Source organism: Nannospalax galili, unplaced genomic scaffold (assembly GCF_000622305.1).
Source record: "Nannospalax galili isolate Female #2095 unplaced genomic scaffold, S.galili_v1.0 scaffold1463, whole genome shotgun sequence".
Lineage (NCBI taxonomy): Eukaryota > Metazoa > Chordata > Mammalia > Rodentia > Spalacidae > Nannospalax > Nannospalax galili.
In genome coordinates, this window is record NW_008349596.1 from 1,319,689 (window position 1) to 1,333,945 (window position 14,257).

A 14,257-nucleotide genomic window follows, 5' to 3' on the forward strand; every position below is an offset into this window, starting at 1 on the left:
ATAAAATATTTTTTTTAAGTTAAGAACAATTAACATGACCATTCAACCATACAGTTTAGAATCTTCAAAGCCTGCTTTGGTTATACTAAGCCTCATCCTCAACTCCTTTTTCTTATTTTTGAGACAGGGTCTCACTGAGCTGTTAAGTTGTCCTGGCTAGCCTTGAACTTGTGATCTTCCTGCCTCAGCCTCCCCAGCAGCTGGAACTACTGAAGTACTATACCAAGTTTTACAGATCAAAGTATACTGCACTAATATTTTATACTCTGACATTAAAAAAACTCCATTTAGCATGTGATGGCCCATTTATTTCAAGCCATCAGTAATGAAACAAAAGAATTAGGATAATCTCTATGTTACTGACTTATTAGTAAACTTAAAAATCAGGTCCTTTCTACTGTAATTTCACAAATGGCCAAGCAAAGCCACATTTAATAGTATTTCTGAGGCTTAAATTCTTTTTAAGAGACATCTAAGAATAATTCAGAAAAAAGATAAATCAGATGAAGGTTTTAAGTTAAATATAGCTGCAGACTTTAAAAGATATTCTGGAGTTGTAGATTAGATTTTTTTTTGAGGGGGGTATCTTTTTGAGGCTGAGTCTCCCTGTAGCCCCAGCTGGCCTGGATGGAACTCACTATGTAGACCAGGCTGGCTTAGATCTCACAGAAATTCAACTGCCCCTGCCTTTGAGTGCTGGGATTAAAGGTATGCACGACCACGTGCCTCAGCCTCCCCAGTAGCTGGGACTATATGAGTTTCTCTGTGGCTAAAACTAACAAATACATGGGCAAAGATCAAGCAAACAAACACAACACTACATTTAGGAATATGAATGACTAGGTTAGTTCAAAAAAGCTAAAAAGAAAATGATCATGAAGTCAGAGATACCACTCAGGGGCAGAGGATTTCCCCCAGCATGCTCAAGGCCCAGCTCTTAAAAAAAAAAAAAAAAGTGAGTGGGGCGTGGCAGTGCACCCCTTTAATCCCAGCACGTGGGAGGCAGAGGCAGGCTGATCTCTGTGAGACCTAGGCCAGCCTGGTCTACCAATGAGTTCTATCTAGTCCTATCTCAAAAAGACCAAATCAAGAAAGGAAGGAAGGGAGGGAGGGAGAAAGGGAGGGAGGGAAGTGAGCATGAAGTAAAAGCTGGTTTATGAGAGAAAACATATATTAAGCCTCTAGAATAGGCAAGATAACAAGAAGTTTCTGCAATACAAAGTCACTAATATCCACCATGAATAATTTACACTTGGATGTCTATTTCATGGTCTTTTAAACTCCCCACTAAAATCTACTCAAAGCTCTTTTCATCTACTCTATTCTTGCTCAGGACAAAAATGTTGGTGTCTCCTATATCTCTACCTTCAACTTATGCAGAAACCAATAACCTCTTACCACAGCCACCAACTCCATTCTGATCCAGCCTACATTATTGCTGAATGCCATTATGCCATAGCCCCCCACCATTTGATATCCTTCCTTCTGAAGCTGCTGCCAGACTCATTCCCCCAAAGAAAGTATACTTTGTATCTAGCCATAGTACAACCCCTTTGAAAGGGGAATGTGGTTATACTATTAACTCAAAAGGATGACTCCTTCCTACAAAAACCTGTAAGGCCTTCCAGCCATCAGAATTCCACAAATCTTGGCTGGCCTCACCACAGGCAAATAAGCTCCAGTCCCCACACTCCTGCCTCAAGGCTCTTGCAAATGCCTTTCCCTCTTCACACCCTTGCCCTAGAAAGGGGCCTGGGTCACCCCTCACTTCCTTCCCATGGACCAAATGTCATCTTCTCCAGGAGGCCTTTCCTGACTGTCACTAATCAAAGTGCAACCTATTTGTGGCTCCCTGTCCTACTTCCTCCTTGCTTTTTCTTTATAGTCTTTAATGCCATCTGACACATACAGAGTCCATCTACCATCCCACCCATCCATCCACCCACCCACCCATCCATCCACCCATCCATCCATCCAAGGTTCCTCCAGTAGAACACGTTCCATGAAAGAGGGGTTATCTATTTAGAAAATTGCTCAACAAATATTTACATATTTACATACATGTGTAACTTTATAGTCTGCAAAGTATTTTATTGTAAATTAAATTACAGTAATTCGTTTTTTCCCTATGTCCTCTCTCCTCCAAATTCTCTCCATAGTAGTATGTATCTCCGTATCAATGCAGACTCCAGCAAAGAGATCAATACGAACTTGCAAAGCACTTTTTAAAACAGGCACCCCTATTAAGTAGCGACATGTATAAAATAAAATAAAGGCTAAGAGTCAACATCTTTATTAGCATGAGATTTCTAGGTATGGAAGTTCAAAGTAATATGAACAACCAAGAACCTTCAGGAGGAAAAGCTCAATTCAGTGTGCCATATGAACAGGTTACACAAACCCTAGAGAAAATGCGGGCTGAATTCGATCCTTCAGGAAACACTGGCCCGAATTCAACACCAACAGTGTATTCAACAGAGTCAACACCCATTTTTCTCTCTGCTTAAAACAAACTCCATCAACAATCAAGCAGGCGCTGTTACCGGTTGCATGCGGTCGGCTCGGCGCTGGGACGTTCCGCCTTGTTTATCCCCGCGGATAAGCCGCTGAAATCTAGCCTGCACCAGGCACCACCGTTGCTGCCACGGCGGCAGCGGGGACTCCCACGGCCATCTCCCTAACGCCAGCATCTCGGCCCCGCTCCAGGGATGCTCGGGACCAGGGTGGGAGGTGTCTGGGAGTCCCGGGCACCGGGGCTGTCATCCCGGAGCAAGCGTCACGGGCAGGGAGGAGACTCGGGTGGCATGACACGAGAGTGGGATGACAGGTGGGCCGGCGGCGGGGAGCGGGGCCGCCGGGAGGTCACGCAGGGCTGATGGGTCCCGCGGTCCGGGACCACCGGGACCACCGGACGCGCGCCGGGTTGGGGGGAAGTGCACCCCGGGGCACCGACCAGCCGCGCCAGCCGGCCGGGAAGTAAAGTTCGAGGAGGTTCCGCGCCGCCACCACAGCCCGCGAGGCCCGGGCAGCTCGCGGTCAGGGGCCGAGCGGACCCCGAGCGCCCGCGCTCCCAGCCGGGAGGAGCGTCACCTTTCCGCCATGCAGCACGGGGTCGAGCCCCCCGACTCCCGCAGAGCCCGCGGCCGCCTTTACCTCAGCTCCGTGGCCCGCCGCGCGCTCGCTCCCTCAGCAGCGTGCTCGCTCCCTCAGAGTCGCCGCCGCCGCCGCCGCCGCCCGGCCCGCGCCAGCTCCCACCCCCGCCCCCTCAGGTAACCCGGGAAACCGGGAATACCACCTCTTCCTCCCCCGCCCAGAGGCCGGCCTACTCCTCAGCGCGTGCGCACGGACCCCGCCTCGCGCGTCCGGAGTCCCGCCCCGCTGGGAGGGCACGCTGGGGTCACCGGCGTGACGCGTGTATTCTCGACCAATGAGAGCGAGGGGCGGGCCCTGTGCGGCTCCTCGGGCTCCGCCTCCCCCGACTCCAGAGTATGCGCAGTCGTTCCTTCCTGCCATAATCCGGAGTTAAAAGCACATCTGTGTTGAAGAAGTTTACCATTGTGCGGAGAAGGATGGAATGTTGCAGACCAGGCGTCGTAATTATGTTGGGCTATCTTTAGACCCCTTAATCGCCACTTTTGCAAACCTCTGTAGCTGACCTAACATCTTCGCGACTCTTAAGGAAACGTTAGGAATGTATTGCTAGCAGACTAGCTTTTCAGCAACGTTCAAGCAAAGAATATCATTAATCGAGAATTTTCCTGCTGTAGTGTAGGCTGCCCACCGGATGTCCTTATTTGGCAAATGTATTGATTTGGTGACCTTTTTTTTGGAGACTGTAAGATCCCGTGTAACCTCTTCCCCAGTACAGCATATGTTTCGGGTGGAAACCCGAATCTGTATTCCTAAACGATGTTCACTCACACCTAAGAATAAACTATCTCTGACTACCCTGGGACCAAGAGCCGTGTTTTGCTTGGACACTATGCTCAATGAAATGCCAACTTATCTCCTGGAAGCTTCAGAAGAGAGAAGCAGGGTTACCTTTGAGGAAGCTTTGAGGCCTGGGGAAAACTGTGGTAGTCACACCTTAGACTTCTTTCAAGAACCAGAAAGAGACTCATGAAAGTGCAAGAGCGTTCAATTCTGGATTCAGGGACATTTCCCATCCTAGGGCTGTTCACACACCTTTGTGGACAGTGGGCCCTGTGGCAAAGATTCTGTAAGTCAGACTTTGGTCAGACTTTGAACCCTTTCCGTGTTATGTGCATGTCTTTGTAAACTCCAGTTTTAGCACTTGTCAAGGTAATTTAGGAAGAACACACTCACACTCTGTCTAATAACAGTTCAGTCCCCACCTTTGGTATCTGACCTGCTTTTAATAAGACTGCCGTGAGGTTGGTGCAGCCAGAATTCACCCAAGTTGACTGCTCCTCTTAACAATTTTCCATTTACCTACTCCCTGCTCCTTGAATAAAGTCCTTACTAATCCCTAGCATATTCAGAACAGAGCACAGCTCTGCACCTGAGTCTGCTTCTTCTGTCGCAATAGTCCTTAATAAAACTCATCTTCACCACTGTAACTTGAGCCCAGCCCTGGTTTTTTGTTGTTGTTGTTTTATTGTTTGGAACCATTGCATACATTACTATCTCAGTCTCTCCAGAGCTGAGGAGCCACAAAGCTAAACACAATAAGGATATTTTAGCCCTAGCATGGACAATCTGGCCAAGCATAAGACAGACTGCTACTGCAGGCAGTTTGACAGCTTAGAAGCCACCCTTCATCATCTTTCAGCCACAACTGCAGCAGGCCTTTAGATGTCAGAGGTACAAGGAGTCAGAGCTATACAAATATAGTTAGTATTGCTTGACAGTTTTCAAGTCCTCCTAAGTAATACAATCTATAATTGAATAGTCTACAATGTCCTACCATGGCAGAAGGGTAAGGTAGAGAGATTAACATATGAAAGCAATCAATGGGGGCCTGGAGAGACTGCTCAGCAGTTAAAAGCACAGACGGCTCTGGCAGAGGATCAGGATTTGTTTCACAAGCACAGACGGCTCTGGCAGAGGATCAGGATTTGTTTCACAACACCCACATGGCAGCTAACAACCATCCTGTAACTCCAGTTCCAGGGCATCCGACTCCCTCTTCTGACTTCCACAGGCATTGCATAACACAGGTGCACTTACACACTTTCAGGCAAGACATTCATACACTCACAAAAAAAGCAATCAATGATGGAGAAAACCCTGGAACCCTTACTATCATCACCAAAGGCTACATTATAAGGGACAGAGCATGCCTGAGGAGGCAGGTGTTATGTAAATGACCATAAAGAATCACAACTCTTGTGACCCCTGCACTGAGCCTCTGACCTTTGTTCATCTCTGGCCCATGTTTTTCTCCCTTAACAAGCTATATTTATCTCAACCACTACCCATGTGTCCCTAAATCCCAATGGGTGCCCTCCATATCTGCCTATAACAACAGGAATTGTTATAGAACCAATGCCTCAGATGAATTTTTGGCACAGGAACTGAGAAATAGAAATAATTAAGGATGTTGTGTACAAAGGCTGTTTACCAAATGCAATTCTTAATTCCTCAACTCCCATATGATCTGATGACAAAACAGAGTATACAGTTGCCCATTGACGTGCCTTAAAGGGGCTCTCTGGGAAAATTCCTCTCTTTAAAGTAACTCCGCCTGACTCTGACGTTTAACCACTGGTGGCTCATAGCTTTACACAGAGGTTTCCCACTTCCTCTGGCAGGCAGTCTTTTTAAATGCCAACACTCAGAGATGGGCAACATACAAAATCTCTAAGAATGAGAAAAGTGCCAGGAAATGGGCACTAATTTAAATATATATAAAGAGCATCTACTGCATGCTAGGTACTGTGCAGGGCACAGTGCGAAGCATTAGAAATACTTGACTGTCTCTAAACTCAAAGAGAAAGAGCAAGCCTGTACTGGATACATTTAGTTGTCATGTTGAAACACCTGGGCTGAGGAAGCCTCAACTGAGGAATTTCCTCCATTGGACTGGTCTGTGGCATGTCTGTGGGGTATTTTCTTGATTTTTGGGTAGGAGGGCCCAGCCCACTGTGGGTGATGTCACCCCTGGGCAGGTGGTTCTGTATTGTATAAGAAAGCAAGCTGAGCTTGGGCCAGGAAGCAAGCCAGTAAGCAGCATTCCTCTATGGCCTGTGCTCCAGCTCCTACCTCCAGATTCCTGCCGTGAGTTCCTACCTTGGGCTCCCTGATGAACTGTGATCTGGGAGATGTAAGCCAAATAAGCCCCTTCATTCCCAAGTTGGTATTGGTCAGAGTGTTTTGTCACAGCAATAGAGAGACAAGCTAGAACAAAGCCAAATTTGACCTGCTGTTTAATTTTTATCTAAGGCTGAATCTATTCTTCATACAAATTTCATCTACTAATCTTTTAAAAAAATCCTTTTTAATGAACAAAAGTCAAAAATGTTAAGTAGCCAACAACTTTCTGTTTCCCTTGAGAGGAAGATAATAGGTAAAAGGTTATGATTTCATTAACCAGAAAGAGAATGAGAGAAACTTTGTATAACAATAATATACATTGCACCTCAAAATATTTTTTATTGATAAAAGGCACAAAATAATGGCATTTGTGACTATGTGTGCCTAAATCATAAAGCATGTTAACCAAGACACTGCAGTTTATTTTTTACAAGAATATTTTAGAATTAAACCATGCATAGTAGTTTACTCCAGGAATCCTAGCATCTTGGAGAGGGAGGCAGGACAATTGCCACAAGTTCAAGGCCAGCCTGAGGTACATAGTCAGTAGCAGGTCAGCCAGGACTACATAGCAAGATCCTGTCTCCAAAATGAAACACTGGGCCTGCAAGATGGCTCAGTGGGTGGAAGAGCTGACTGCCAAGCTTAGTAACTTGAGTTCTATCCCTGGAACCCAATCCTTGGAACCCACATGACAGAAGGAGAGAATTGACACTCAAAAGTTGTCATCAGACCATGTGTGTGCCATGCCACATACACATGCACAAAATGAATGAATAAGTGAATAAATAAAGGTACAACCAAAACCAAAATAGTAGAATACATTAGAATACTAATAGTCTGGCACAGTGGCACATGCCTGTAATCCTAGTATTCAGGAAAGGGAAGCAGGAAGATCAGAAGTTCAAAGTCATCTTTGGCTTCATAGTAGTTTGAGGTCAGCTGGGGCTACATGAAACCCTGTCTCAAAATAACAAAAATAAAAATAAATATTAAAAATAATAGAACATTAATATCAAGTACATGCATTATATAAGAGTTTAAAGAGCTGAATATGGTGGCATATGCCTTTAATCCCAGCACTCAGGAGGCAAAGGCAGGCAGATTTCTGTGAGTTCAAGGCCAGCCTGGTCTACATAGTGAGTTCCAGGTCAGCTGGGGCTATAAGGAGACCCCAGAGTCTCAAAAAGACCAAAAAGAAAGAAAGAAAAAGCACTGTAAATTTATACATCTTCACATTTAATTATTCCCTAAATACATTTAAATTTTTTCAGTGACTAGTAGGTCAGTAATTCAGATCAATTGGCTCCCCCAAAGCCAAAGTCCTCACAATGACCTTCAGAACTCAGTACCATCTGTGCCTATGAACCTCACCCTTCTCTCTCCTCCCATTCTTGAATACATACTGACCTTTCAGACTGTTAAGCACACACTCCCAGACAGGTTCCTGCTTTTAAAGACCTGGTATTTCCTGGCCCTGCTGTGTGAAGTGCTTTCTCTCCAGATAGCCACAATGATAATTCCTTTAGTTTAAAAGTACTTTGATTTTATTTCCCAGTGAGGTTTACCCTCAGGATTGCCTGGAACCTCAGCAACAAGAGCTTCTTTCCTTGGATCTTGTGCCTGAATTTCCCTCATAAGACAAATATCCCTTAAATAGCTTTTAAAAAAGATCTAGATAACTTGTTACTTGGGATCCCAGTCTTTGAGGCAGCCTGGGATGTCAGGCCTGCAACACTAGGCCCGGCTTTTCTGCTTAATTGTTTTTAAGTTTTATTTTATGTGTATGAGTGTTGTGCCTGCATGATGTAAGTATATCCATGCCGTACAATGCCCACAGAGGCCAGAAGGGGATGTTGGATCCCCTGGAACTGGAGATATGGATGGTTGTTAGTTGCCATGTGGGTGCTGGGATTCAAACCTGGGTCTTCTGTGAGATCATCAGTGCTCTTAACCACTGAGCCACCTCTCCAGCCTCTTATGCTTTATTTTTATCATCACTCCCATTTAGACTACAGGACCCGCAAAAGCAGCAATTTTTATTCTAAATGACATGTCATGGGGGCCAGTTGGCATAATGTAACCTGTAACTTTAAGCAACATCTTTTTCATAGTACCTATTAATTCCTACCTATTTGCATAATTTATAAACGTGCCTTTCTTTTTGCCATTCTGGCGATTGAACCCAAGACCCTGTGCATATTTGGCAGGTGCTCTAGCACCAAGCTATGTCCTCAGCCCATCTTTTGCTTTTTTATTTTGAGAGAGTCACTACATTGCCCAGGCCTGGCTAAATGCTTGCTTGCTTTATTTATTTATTTATTTATTTATTTATTTATTTATTTATTTATATTTATTATCTCTCCCACTTAGATTACAGGACTCATCAGAGAAGCAGTGTTTGCACTAAATGGTGTATCACAAATTACTAGGCACTCAGGGATATTTGGATGAAAGCTTTCATTAATTAAGAAAGTTTTGTAGTTGGCTATAGTTCCAGCACCAGGGAGATTGAACCAGGAGGATCACTGGGAGTTCAAGGCCACCCTGGGTTACAGAGTAAGACCTGTTCGCCAATAAAATAAAAATAAATGAAAAAGTAACAACAACCAAAATGAGAATTTCTGCTTAAATGTCAAATAAACATCCAAAGAATAAGTTACCATAATTCTGCAGAAAGTTTGTACAAGTTTAATGCCTAGTGGATCTGTGAAATGATAAAGGACCAATGATTGTAATTTCATTAACAATATAATGGTCAAAATTATACAGATAACTCAATTTGCACATTTAAACAAAGACAAGTAATTGTTAAGTTATGCTGGGGAGCAGCTTGGTGGGTAAACACTTGCTTCACAAGCACGAGGACAAGAGTTTGGTTCCCAAGAGCTCAGATGCCAGATTGGTGTAGCAGCCCGACTACGGTCCCAGCACTTGGACACTACATTGGTCATATCAGCAAGCTCTAGGTTCAGTTGAGAGACCCTGACTCTGTAAGTAAGGTTGAAAACAATTGAGGAAGACTCCTGATGTCAACTTTGAGCCTCTACATGCACCTACTTGCATGTGTGCACCCCCATCACACATATACATCCACATTCAGGTGAATATACCATGCACACATACACATGGAAAAAAGTCAGAGACAGCTTTCTGTACAGCCATTGGGGATGCAGGGTGTATGAGCGGCTTGGTGGGCAGTAGCAGTTCCACGCTAGAGGCCAGACCACACTAGAGGCCGGACCTTCGAAGTACAATTAAGCCTGTCTGTTTCAAAGGTGGTTCAACAAATGTTTCCCCAAAAGTTATTATAGAAGGTGACTAGAAGGTGCTACCAGGACCAGAGTTGTATGGATTAAGCATGTAGTTGGCTGCAGGTGAATATCTATCTTCATTAGCTGTGATGTTTAAAGACTCTGTCTCAGATGCCACACACGTTTTAGAAGCTTAAATGAAGAACTGGTGAAGAAAGCACGCGCAGACACAAATGGCGAAAATCAGAATCTTACTTTATAGTAATAGATTATGAAGAAAGAATGTCAGAGGCATATGGAACCTGGAATATGTGAATTGCCTAACATGGGTGAGACCCCAACTTTGATTCCCAGCACTGCACAAAATAATAATAATGACAATAACTATCATCATTATTATAGACACATTTAGTTTGGGGATACTTTATTAAATCTTTAACAAATGTGCTTTTAGATAGATACCTTGACATTTCATTGACATGGCCAATTCATAATTAATGTCTTCATTAAATGGGTAGCAACTTCTTTTTACAAGTTATCAGATTAGATTTTGCAGTTTTTTCTAGTATGTCATAATAGCAGAAGTCCTTAAATGTATCTATACTTTGCTAAAAACTCATGTCTTTGCATTAAAAGATTTGCAAACTTCAAAAACCAATTTATAAGTGACCTTTTCACCTAGCTGAAGTACTAAAGGGACTCTAATTTCCTTCTTTGCAGTGGAAACTTCACACTGAGTGTGACTTAAAGTTCGACTTTAATATTTAAGAATGACTGCGCTGTGGGCAAGAGTGTCATCAATTCTCACAAAGCTGTTTTTTTTTTTTTAAATCCTGACCTGTTTTTCTGCTTGACATAGGAAATATATGCTATGCATATAATTCAAACAAATATGCAATATAGAAAATGAAATATTCTGTGATATTATCCCCAAAATAATCACTAGTGATTGTACATAGATACTAATGATGTCCATAGATGTCCTAGTGCACACACAAATATAAGCTATATGACACCATCACTGTCACTGGAAAAACTAGGACTTAATTCAGGCCTGACTCAAGAGGCTAAGGACAAATTCAAGGCCTGGACTGCAAAGTGAGTTCAGCCTGTGGAAGTCTATCTTGAAATAAACAGAGGGCTGGGGATACAGCTCAGTGGTAGAGCACTTACTTGCGTAGCATATGAGACCTAGGTTCAAGTTTTAATGCTTCAAAATGAAATTAAATGAACTGTAATGAAAGGAAAAAAGGAAGGAAGGAAGAAAGAAAAAAAGAAAGAAAGAAAGAAAGAAAGAAAGAAAGAAAGAATTGATTTAGGTCACCTATTGAGTATAATTCTTAGCCAAGTCATTTACTTGGTCTTTCATATTTAAATGACAAATATTTGTCTGTCTAAATTCCCAATATAGTCCCAAGGCCAGCAAGTTTCTGATTAACTTTATCCTACATGAGCTGTTTATTTTAGAAGAGTAACCTAAGTCACTCCTACACAACAGACAGGCCTTTAAGAAGCAAAAGGAAATTTTAAAATGTTATTAGAAATGTAGGCTTCCTGTATATTCCTGTTCCTAAAGCTAGGCACCCAGGTGATTGGAGCAGAGTGGATAGCATAAGGATTTCCACATCTAAGGCTCATAGTAGGCCAAGGAAACTAGAAATACACATTCCCAGAGATCAGTGGATTCACAGAACAGACTATCACAAAACCAATAGAGAGTAACTAATGCAATGGGCCAGGAGGCCAGGTAAGGAACAGGCACATTGGCAAACAGACATGGTGCTACGGTTTAAATGTCAGATTTCCCCTGACACCCGTGTGTTTGAATACTTGGTTCAGCCTTCAGGTCAGACTTAACTGGAAGAAGTGAGTTACTGGGGAGGAAGCAGGGGCAGGTATGAGGATCCTTAATCTGGCCCCACTTCCTGTCTTCTGTCTACTTCCTGACTGCATATACAATGTGACCAGCCACCTCACACACCTGCTGCCATTCCTTCTGTGCCATGATGAACTGTTGAACGGTATCCCCTCACACTGTTAGCCAAAATAAAGCCCTTCCTTCCTTAAGTTGCTTCCTAGATATTTGATCACAGCAGCGAGAAAAGTAGCTACTATACATGGTAAGAAATGAAGACATCCCTTTATAATACCATGTTGTTGTTATGGCCCTAAATAGAGTTTCCAAAATTGTAATAGCCAAAGTAGCTTCATTTTGTATAAAGCAGCCACTTAAAACTTCAAAAGCTAGAAAAACAGCCAGCTTCAAGGTTAAGCGCCTGAACTTAGCTACTTCCCCTTGGAAGAGTGCTTTCTTTGGAGTAGCTGACCTTGGTTTTCCCAGACACTGCAGCTGCACTTAATCAGAAAGTGCTTTACTGTCAAGGTCTCTATACCTCTGTTAAGAGAAGGGCTAACACGATTGCTTTGCCTTCTGTAGTTTGCTTATCTGCTAACTTGTGTGATGAAATTCCTATGGTATTTGTGGGTTTTGCCTTTAAAGGTTAGTTCTACCCTCCCCTCAGGGCCATGGGTCCTAAATCTGACTAAGGAACCATGGATGGCTATAGCCCTAATAAATTTGACCAATTAAAATTTGAATAGAGTCTGGTGGTCTTTTTCCAGTGGTTTCAAACTCAGTAACACTGTCCAGTTTGGTTTTGGAGTGCTGGGGCTGGAATATAGGGCCTTGACCATGATACACAAACACTGTACCATTGACATATACTCCCAGCCCATAAAAAGTTTAATAGGTATATTTTCTCTATCATTGTATACATATCACAACGTTCTTTGGCAAAAAATATTCCCCAACCTTACTTAATATGCAGAATTTTTTGGTAAGATTATAAGAATAACTGGGTGTGACGATGCATACCTACAATCCCAGAACTTGGGAGGTGTAGACAAAAGGATCAAGAGTTCAAGGCCATCCTGGGCTCCATGAAACCCTGTCTCAAAAATTAAAATATTTCAAGAGTGAGCCAATGAACGCCTTCATTCCACTCTTGGGTACTTTCCAGTACTTGCAGTGTTCCAGAACTGGGCACTTAATGGAGCTGAAAGACGTTCCAGGTTTGCGGACTCCAGGCAGGCAAACAAGCAGTTTTAGCAGAGGCTGATGAGAATTGTAGAAGTGTCATGCTTAGGAGTTTCTGTGGCAGCACGGAGGGACCTTCCTGCCCACCCCAGGTCAAAAACAAAAGGCCTTGAAAAGGGTGACTCTGGACCAGAGACTTAAAACCCAGGAGGTTTGAGATAGGCCAACACTTCCCAAATGCTCTCCAGTTTAAAAATATCATCAAGAGCAAGAGAGCAAGTTTTCCACAAAATATACTTACTCGAGACTGTCTTTTATTCTGAAACTAACCCTTCCTACTTTATCTTTTCTTTCTTGGAATTTCACTAACTTTCCTTTTATGGTAGAGAAATAACATTTTGGCATGCCTTTGGCATCCTTTCTCAATCAACCAAGTGGCAATAAAGAGCTGGCAAGCTAATTGTCTCTTGAAAGGGTTTGTTTTTGGCTGGTATTGTTGATATGGTGTGTGTGTGTGTGTGTGTGTGTGTGTGTGTGTGTGTGTGTGTAGTCAGAAACCACTGAAAGTTTGGCCAGGACAGCAGGAAGAGTGTTCGGTTGCTTGGTCAGTAATGTCAGCATCCTCCAGGAGTTTGTGAGAAACCAAGATCTTGGGCCATACCCCAGACTCAGAGGCACATGTGGCATGTGAACAAGTTCCCTTAGTTATTACATGCACATTGGTGTTTAAGAAGCACTGGGAGAGGAAACAGCATGGGTACAGATGAGAGAGATCATGATGGTGTGAATATACTTTGTGAAGGAGAAAGGGTTAAGGCCACATTTCAGGCAAGGTGAGGGAGTTGCTAGGAAGGTAGGCCAGAGGGTGGGTGATGATGATTCATAGTGTTTCCTTCTCTTCATCTGTGGCTTTTCTTCAGCACTCTATAGCCTCCTGAGTTTTATTTATTTAATTTTGTTTGGTTTCCAGACAGATGCTTGCTATAGTGCCCACATTGGCCTCAAACTTGCTGTTCTCTGACCTCAGCCTTTCAAGTGCTGAGATTATAACCCCTGTATCTGGCTTCATTACGGTCATTTTCTTTTTCTAAATTTATTATTTTTATTTTATGTGTATGAGTGCACTGCTTGCATGTAGGTAAGTGCACCCGTGTCGTGCAATGCCTGCAGAGGTCAGAAGAGGCTGTTGGATCCCCTGGGACTGGAGTTATGGACAGTTGTTAGCTGCCATGTGGGTGCTGGGATTCAAACCTGGGTCTTCTGCAAGAACAACCAGTGTTCTTAACCGCTGAGCCATCTCTCCAGCCCCATTATGGTCATTTTCAATTAAGCCATGTTTCATATTCCTTAAGATATCAGTCACTTGTTAAAAAAACTCACAGTAGGTGATGTGGAAATGGTTCAGTGGGTAAGAATACTTGGTGTGTAAGCATAAGTTCAAATCACCAGAACCCATGTAAAAAGCCAGGCATGTCTGTGCATGTCTATATCCCCAGAGCTGTGCAGGGCAGAGACAGGAAGATCACTGGGGGTTTGCTGGCAGCCAGCCTAGCTCCAAGTTCAGTGAGGGACCCCGCCTCAAGGGAATAAGACAGAGCATGACAGAGCGGGACACCCAATGTCCTCCTCTGGCCTCCACACATGTACATGGGCATGCACACCTGCACACACACATGCACATATACCATAC

The 14,257-nt window shown here is 43.5% G+C and overlaps 1 protein-coding gene across 4 annotated transcripts in view; it reads right to left on the reverse strand.

Annotated features, from left to right (window-relative positions):
* Positions 1-2,629, reverse strand: part of Lyst (lysosomal trafficking regulator) — a 200,316-nt gene extending 197,687 nt beyond the window's left edge. For all 4 annotated transcript variants that reach the window (XM_008847035.3, XM_029570379.1, XM_029570378.1 and 1 more), the window contains exon 1: positions 2,544-2,629. The gene's annotated coding sequence lies outside the window, so the exon portion shown is untranslated. The remainder of the gene's footprint in view (positions 1-2,543) is intronic.
* Between the last annotated feature and the right edge of the window lie 11,628 nt (positions 2,630-14,257).